The following is a 9,092-nucleotide window of genomic DNA, read 5'->3' on the forward strand; positions in this document are numbered from 1 at the left end:
AAAAAAAAAAAAAAAGAAAAGAAAAGAAAAGAAAAGAAAAGAAAAGAAAAAAGAAAAAAAAAAAGAAAGATGATCAAGGCTTTACCTATTGCTACTTACATACCATGTAGAAATTTATTTATTTATTTATTTATTTATTGGAGAGGTTTTTGCTATAGGGCACGTGTGCTTGCCAGAAAGACAGAGAGAGACAGAGAGATAGAAAGCGAGAAATCACTCCCCAAGGGGGTTGGCCACACTGCAATCCCTTCTCCTCCATTCTCCTCTCGGGATCTTGAGCACGCATGCGTGAGTTTAAGCCACTGGGTCCGGGACTCAAACCACAGTAGACTACATGAGAATCCAGCAATGTAGCAATCACGCTATCTGCTGGTCCCCAGAAGTTATTGTTTTTAATGCCAGACAGAGTGTATGTTTGCGAAAGAGAGAAAGAGAAAGCACCCCTCCAATGGGGCATGGTCGTGCCACAATCCCTTTTATTTCATCTCTCCGTTCTGTCAGGATTTGGGGTATGCATATACATGCAGCTGATGTGATTTTCACAGCCTTTAGCTGAGATTCCAACTGCAGTTTCCCATGTAGAATCCTGATCCCTACACACAGGGCATAACTGTCATGCTGCAGGGCTGATTCAGGATAGAAGTTACTCAACAAGAATTCTCCAAGCTGTTATTTCCAGGAATATATGAGACATTTTTTTCTAGGAAACCCTCGATGGTGCTGTGCAATGAGGGATGATCTAGTTTCATGCTGTCCTTAAACAGGAAGAGGTTTATCTTGAAATCTCCCCAACTCTGTACAGCATGAGGCAGGGCAAAACACAAGGAGTGGAAGAGGAAAGAGACAGGGTATTGCAAAGAAAAGAGGAAACCGGTCTGGATCTGAATAAACATTTATCCCTTAGCACTTAGCAGAAGGTCACAGGATTTTAACAGATCTCTAATAAGAAGACAATGGAATGTAGTAAGATTTGTAGGTATGACTTTCAAAGCCATTGTCTCTTACATACACATCTTAATGTACAGAGAAAGCTATCTGGCATAGAGACTCATTCCAAATTTGGCATTCAGTTATATTTAAAAATTTTTAAGTTAATTTATTTCTAACTTGAGAAAGAGTGAGAGACAGGGAGAGAAAGAGAGAGAGAGAAAGAGACAGAGAGTTAGGCACCCACAACAGGGTCTGCACATCACAATCCAACCCTAGCCTCAGTCAGTCAGAATCGGGCACAAAAGCACCTGGAGTGTAAGCACTTCATTGAGAAGTGCAGTGCTAGGAACTGAGGATGTTTGCTGTGGAGAATGTTCTATTTTTTTTAGGAATTATTTTATTTAACTTTATTTATTTATTTATTTTAAAATTTTACCAGAGAGGGACAGAATGGAGTGGGGGGCAGTGAGTATGCAAGCCACCAGATCTGGGACTTCAACCACAGTCAGCCATACAGGAGTCCAGTGCCCTTAACCACCATGCCATCTGGTGGCCTTGCCGACGAGAACGTTCTAAACCACTGGATACAGAATGTGTGTACAAGGAGACTTCAGGATAACCTAAGACGTTTTCATGTGGTTCAGCATATTATTACTGTACAGCTGTGGCTGGCCTGATGACTTATTTTACAGTTTCACATGTAATTTTAAAACTTTGAAAATTCCCTTGTCACTGTATGGATATGTGTTTGCATGTGTGCACATGCACAACTTACTATTACAGTCAAGGTTTTCATACTCAAGATGAACAAAACTAGGTAAATAACACTATTTGATGTAATTAGCAAAAAATTCCTCAGAGCTGACTGCTTGAGTTTAAATATCCGATCTACTTCCCAGCTCTGTGATCCTGGGTAGCTGGGTAATGTTGTTGTTTTTAACTTCTCGAGGTTTTGGTTTCTACATCTGTAAAAAGGCTCACAAAAGGATCTACTCGTAGGCTTGTGATGAGTTTTAGGTAAGCTGTTGCATGTGTTTGGCACACAGTAAGTGGTGTACTGAGAAGGGCAGTCCTGGTAACTGCAGGAGGTTTGCCATAGAGAGTGTTCCAGATCCCTGGATGTGGAATCTCAGTGTCTAAATGCAGCACAGTGACTGATATCCTCACGACCCTGGCTGAGTTAGCTTTGGGGGATCCCTGGAGCTCTCTTTTTAGCTTTTCTTGCTGCTCCCAAGAGCTAAAGTGACGCCACGGAGTCAGCACACACACCATGGCTTATTTTCTTGTTCTTTTCCTGCTACTTCCATTCAGGACAAAAGAAAAATAAAGACTACTTGGGAGCTTTCCATTGTCTTTTCAATACTTTTCATGTCTTTCAAATTTGATGAAATAAATGATTATTTTTGAGAATGAGAACAGCAGCCCCTGATTGCTGTTGTCAAGCAGGTCTTAGTGATGCCAGGAGCTGAGCTGGCACACACCTGGGCTTAGGGCTGTCTTGCAGACCCGCACAATCTTGTAAGAGAGCATCAGACAAGGACACTTTGTGACTAGGAGGGATTGAAAAAAAATAAGACTACCCCATAAATCTCAACTGAACACAAACAGAACACGAACATTGTCCAAGACATGAAATGGACCAAATATCCTCTTGTTGAAAGTACTAAGAGTGAGACCAACTGAAGGCGTAATGATTACATTGCTGAACTCCCATATAGTTGACCATGGTTCAAATTCCAGACCTGTTGGCTTGAAACTCATGCCGCGTGCATGTGTGTGCATGCCCGTGATCCCAAGAGGAGAATGGAGGAGAAGGGACTGCAGCATAACTACCCCTCCTTCGGGGGTGATTTCTCACTTTCTCTCTCTCTGTCTCTCCAGTGAGTACACGTGACCTACAGCAAAATTTTCTCTCTCTCAAAAAAAGAAAAAAAGAAAGTAGTAGGAGTGATTGCTGGTTCTTTATGAATCAGTTTCTTCTTGATCTGGCCTTCTTTCATTCTAGTATGAGATTTAAGAAACTGATCATAGAATTATCTTCTCTTTTTAACAGTAATCAATCATGCTTCCTTGAACTCTCACAAATGATCTAATATGCCAAAAAATCATATAATAAGTCCATTCCAATACCTGCTTCCTAAAATGCTGTATGGTCCACAATGATGTGTGTTCTTCATCATTGTAAAAAAATAGAGAAACCTTAATTTCTTCAAATGTAAGCATATTTCAAAAAGTTACTATAAGAATAGGATTAAAGTATGCATTTATATTGGCACAAAAAATGCATTGTTTTTAACCATATGTGTATTCTATGTCTTCTATGAAGACATCTTGGATACCGGAATTCCTTCTGATCTTTGACTGAAGGGCATAGACATTTTATCACAAATAGTTTGGGAATATAAAATAAAATTTTTGTTATTACTGTTGTTGTCCTTATGAGTTGGTTTCTTTTTTGTACCAAGACTCTAATTGCAGCACTGGTGAGAGCTCAGCCCAGGAGGATATGAATATCCAAACAGTGCTACTAGTGAAAAGTTGGGTTCCTGGTGGGATTAGTATTTCAACCGAGTTTTCACTGAAAGAGAATGTCGGTTGTAAATCTGAGAAGTGGCAAGATGTTCTGAAAGGAAGATAAAATTGGTATTAATATAGGAGAAGGGAGGAAGACCCAGGTGACACTACAAATTCATTTCTTGAAGCAGAGAAGAGCACCAAACGAAAGAATCAGGAGTGGAGTGGAAAATTTTAATGCTTAAAAGGAGTGGATTGACAATTTATAGACTGAACACAAGACCTAGAGTAAGAAATCATATTAAAGAAGAAAATAAATACACTAACTCGAAGGGATGGAATTAGGATTATCTTAACATTTATTGAGCTAAAACATTTAAAGAAGAAAAATTAATTAGAAAAATCTATTCTTTCATTTGAAGGACATTTCCTGAGTGCTCCCCACTACGAAGATATGGTGAAATGGCATACTTTGAAGTTTAATAACTCCTATTTGTCCCATTTGAAAACCATATCATATCCATATGTCTGAATTTAACAGTTCATTAATTTTAAGCTTTGGGGATCTTCTCTTATAAAGAGTAAAACAGATGATAATTTAAGATTTCTGTAATAGGAAGAGCTGGAAAATGCTTTTAAGATGTCTAATTCAATCATCAGGAAATATGCTTTAAGTGGAAGGAATCCTACTTAACACATTTAAATTCTGCACCATTTTGGTTTCTAATAAATATCATTCAGGAAAAAAAAGTTTTGTAAAAGCAGAATGCTTCAAAGGGCCAGTTTTCTAAGGGGACCCCTGAATGTCTTGCTGCCTTTTTTGCTAATGAAAATGAAATAAAATTTCATGGCTGGAATTTTCTCTGAACCAACTGGCCGGAGTCATCAGAAACTCAATTAACCAGAAAGCTGAGGAATGGATGGCTCTGATCATTTGAATAGTCATTAAATTAATCAATCAGAACTTCCTTTTTATTTCGACTTTTTATTGGTTGATTAACTTTATTGGAGAAGATCTTTCTAAAATGTATTAGACCTGCATTCCTTTTTGTATCTAGTATTTTCTAAAAAATCAGAAAGAAAGAAAGAAAATAAAAAGACATTACATGTAGTAATTAAAAAATTACACTCTGGAATTAGTCATTTTGGCCCTAATTCTGGCTCCATTATTGTATAATGAAGGCAGAATTAGATTAATATCTATGTTCCTCAGTTTCCTAGTCTGGACAATGGGAATAAAAATTAGAATAAAACATGTACATCTTTCAAAGGGTTGCCATAAGATTGAGATAATAGTTAAAAGGTGCTTAGAACAGTGCTCAACACACACAAAGCACTGAATAAGTGAAGCAGTCTTTAGTTGTTGAACAATACTTCAGAGTTACCATTTTATCATGCATCAATTATCAGGAGGAAATGTATTGTTATAGATTAAGGCTTTGGGTTTTCTGGGCTTAAGTTTCCTCACTATCTTCAATAGATGTGTGACTTCAGGCAAATTAACTCTTCATGGCTCTACTTGCTAACCTGTAAAACAGAGCGTAACAATATCTACTTCAAAGGAAGGTCATCTTAGAGAAAATAGTTACATGGATGCTTTTTTATAAATATCTGGCACACAGTTAATGGCCTATAAATAATAACTGTTTCTGACTAGTATTATCTAGTTGGAGAAGTGTGGGAGTTGGGTTGAATATATACCAGGCCTAGAGCAGAGTTTAAAAGTTTCCTTCTCTGAGTATTTTGAAATTCACCATTTTTTTTTATTCTTGGAAGTTAAATGTGGGAAAATGCTGATTAATAAAGGATTTTGGTTAATTAAGTTAAACTAAATGAGCCATTTCTTACATAGGCGTTGTAACTCAGAATAAGCTAATAGATGTACCCTTGTTTAACAGGAGAGAAGCTAAAAGGGGGTTTTCAGTTTCTGATTTATTCTGACTCACAGAGCAAACCAGTCACTTTCTAAGAGGAAAGGCCCCTGCTGGGCCATCAGTTGAGGTCTATCAACTTTGGGGGCAAGGAGATTTTTGCCAGAGGTTCTCTCAGAAGTGACAGGGTCATTTGATTGTATCCCTGATTTTCATTTTCAACTTCCTTTCATTGAAAAGACCCTGTTCTCACTATCGGTTCCTGCAATCTGCCCCCTTTCAGCAGTCTATAACGTAACTTGGCTGTAGTGCAGTGTAAATTTATAAACAGGAGTGGTGTCAGAAAATGTGGTTTATTCCAGAGATCAGGAATACTGGGGGGGGGAAGAGAGTAGCATGGCAGAGGGGGTCCCCAGCACAGGATTTAATATTCACGTCCAGTTTCAAACCCCAGCTTTCTTGCCTTCTCATTAGATCAATTTCAATGAGAAATCTCTTCAAGTGCTGAAGAGAGCATACTGGTATCTACCTAATTATGTTGCTGAGAATAATAAATGAGGAAATCCACATAAAGTGTTTACCACAGGCCTGTCACTTAGCAAACCCTCAATAAGTCTTAGCCATCTTTTTTATTGATGAGTGACCATTCGTTTGGGATGTTAGTTATATGTTCCCAGTTACTAAAACACGTTTATTTTTGAAGTTACCAATAGAAATGATATTTAATCTTGATAACATGCCAGGACACTTATTGCCCTCTTGTGATTGTATTATTCCTTCTTTCCATCTTGATAGTCCTCAGCGAGTTTTTTCTGCCCATTTCCATTAGGCAAAGATTCATCAAGAAACAATAACAGGAAACAGTCAAGTGAAAAACCTCCCAGAGACAGAGACATTGTACGTCTCCACTTAACATTCATCGACTGTCTATACTCTATGGTAGAGATGGAAAGACTGGAGGACATAAAAGCATTGAAAATAGTTATGGGCACTGGGGACAAAGTGGAAGGAGAGTGGGAGAGGGGAAGAGTGTAGGAATGGAAATTTGGGGAAAAATAGAGTAGCAGGACATTTTTGGGACACAGATATGGTTTGTTGCCTGTTGGTGGGTATAGTTTCCTCAACTTTCCTGCTGTGTGGCATATATTATGTTGGGTAAAATCTCTTTAGAATATAAATGATGTATAATGATTGAATATATAAGTAATAAATAATAATAATAATAATAAAACCTCCCAGATGATTATGACTATAAAACAGCTAACTAGATTCTAAGGAAGAGTGAATTTGGCCATGTGACTATCAGGAAGTTCAGGCAGATATTCTGAAAGTTTCTAATTTTTAGAGATAGATAGAAAACTCTAGGGTTATTATTTATTTATGTATCTTTATTTATTTATTTATTTATTCATTTACTTATTAATAACAAAAGTCCAACAAGCCAAGCAAAAAAAAACAAAAAAAAACAAAAAACAAAAAAACAAAAAACAAGAACATAAGTCCATAATGTTTATTTTCAGGAACTTCTCCATCTATTATTAACTGCCAATAACCCAGGTCCTAGAAATGTTAAAGAGCTGATGAAAGCATATCACCAGCTTGTGAGATTTATTATCTCTGTGATACTTCCCAAGGTTTCTTATGAAGTAAACTGTATTAGCACTGGCATGGGAATAAAATAGCATGCCTCACAAAGAAGTCAATCAGTGGATCCATTACGCGCATACCATAGAGGGGGACACAGTTAACCTTCCCCGGATGCTTGTGCTTCTTTCTTCTGCTCAACAAGTACATATGCCGTCCCAATACTTCCTGAAATTTGTAAAGCTCTTCTATAGTTCAACTTGGAATAGTCAATTTGAAACTTTCAAAATCTGCATGCCAGATTTTGAAATATGCATGTCACATAACCATGTTTTAAATACTGGAGATAGTAGTGGGGTACGTTCCATGTTCGCCATTTTCTCAATCATCTCATTACTTTAACTGTTACTCAGATGACCTCTGAATAGAATTCCAGATGAAGTCAAAGTGTTCTGAAAACAAAGACTATATTTTAATTTTGTGTGCACCCCAGTATCATCAGTGGCATGGGTACAGCAGACATTAAAGGAATGTTTTTAGAGTCTAGTGCTGATAAAAGATTTTGTAGATAAATTTGTAAGTTTGAAAACAGACTGAGGTGGTACAACAAGGAGTAGCCGATGGCACCCCCTGTGATCATCTCTTAACTACAGTTAGGGAACACACAGAGGACATGGGGTCTATACAGCACGAATTCTTACACTGCTTTCGCTGGTGAGTAGAGCCACTTCCTTCTAATTTGGTGGTCAGAGCAATTTCTGTGACAAGTGTGAAGTCAGAATTGTACCAAGCCTGTCCTCACTGACTCAAAGGAAAAGACCCATTTCTCTCTCAGGAGGTAGAGTAGTCTAAGAATACTTCTTAAGCAGGTTTACAAAGTCTATGAATGCAATGAAATATTTTTTTAAAGACAAAGACTTCTATGTCCCCTATTTTCCATGTGGCAGAGTCAGTTTGATTTGTCGGTGGAGTTTCCTGTCACTTTAGAATAACACTAGGAAAAAATAATATTACCACATAGAAATCTACGAGTGAAAATTATTTTAGTATACAATTTAAGAAGTTAGTTTTCCACTAAAATGCAAATACTCCTGGGAAGATCCACCTTATATGCATAGTAGTCTTTTCTTTCTTGGGGTAAATGAATTTTTCATATTATTTCTAAGGATATGAAAGTAGTCTGGGTAAAAAGCAAAGACCCACTAGCTGAAGAGATGCGTATGCAGGGGTCCTGTGGAGCATTACTATACATGAATCGCATGAACTCCTCAAGAGTCAGACATGGGTTTCCCCCACATAATGGTTAAGAAATAGGGACTGAGAAGAATCAGGTACATGCAGAGTTTACAGAGATCTTTTGGTAAGCAGCACCAGAACCCAAATTTTGAGTCTTTTATCACAGTGTGAGTAGACCATATCTTTTTGAGGGCAATGATTGTGTCTCGCTATGATTCTTTTAATCATCATTTCCTGTGACAATACTTGGTTCTCAGAAATTATTTATCATAAAATTTAGGAGTCAATGTGTGTCTCTGGGCTTCCAAGTTTTCTGAGGTTCTAGTATTTATGACGGGGATGCTTGTTTCCTACTTCTTATGTTGCCATGAAGAAGGGATCTCCACTCTCATTTGGGTAGTGTTAGAAAGAACATTTCTGCTCTTGCCTTTCACTCTTTCATTATGCTTCTCCAACAGCTGGGAATGACCATTCTGATAGCAAGAGTGTGATGATACTTGGGGCAGTTTATCAATAGGTTGGCTACCATTTTTCTAAAATGATAAATAAGCTCTACATGAGAAGCACTACTGACTGGTAAGTGAATCTTAGAAGGGGAGATGACTTGAAGACCTAATTCTCTATGTGAGGATGAGTGGAAATCTAGAGTAGAAATTTGTTATGCAGGGATCCCTACATTGGCCTCATAAGGTCCCCATTCCAGTGTTACCAGGAACCTTAGAGAACAATGTACCTCCATGTATAAGGATGACAATTTGACTTTCATTTAGCTGCTTGGGTAAGTTCTCCACAGCATCTAGCCCAGTGTAAAGGAAGATTGACTGTGGTGACTGATTTACACACAGTATTTGTAAGATGATCAGTGAAAGAATGCATCTCTGTCAAGAGTCTGGTTCTAGGGAACCAGCAGTTAGCGTAATGGCTATGTCGCTGGACTCCCACGTAGTCGACCACGGT

General features: G+C 37.8%; 1 protein-coding gene across 2 annotated transcripts in view; it reads right to left on the reverse strand.

The window, feature by feature from the left end:
* The window catches only part of PTCHD4 (patched domain containing 4), a 247,722-nt gene that overhangs the window by 10,956 nt on the left and 227,674 nt on the right, over window positions 1-9,092 (reverse strand). The window lies entirely within an intron of this gene.

Source organism: Tupaia chinensis, unplaced genomic scaffold (assembly GCF_000334495.1).
Source record: "Tupaia chinensis unplaced genomic scaffold, TupChi_1.0 Scaffold000252_1, whole genome shotgun sequence".
Classification (NCBI taxonomy): Eukaryota; Metazoa; Chordata; class Mammalia; order Scandentia; family Tupaiidae; genus Tupaia; species Tupaia belangeri.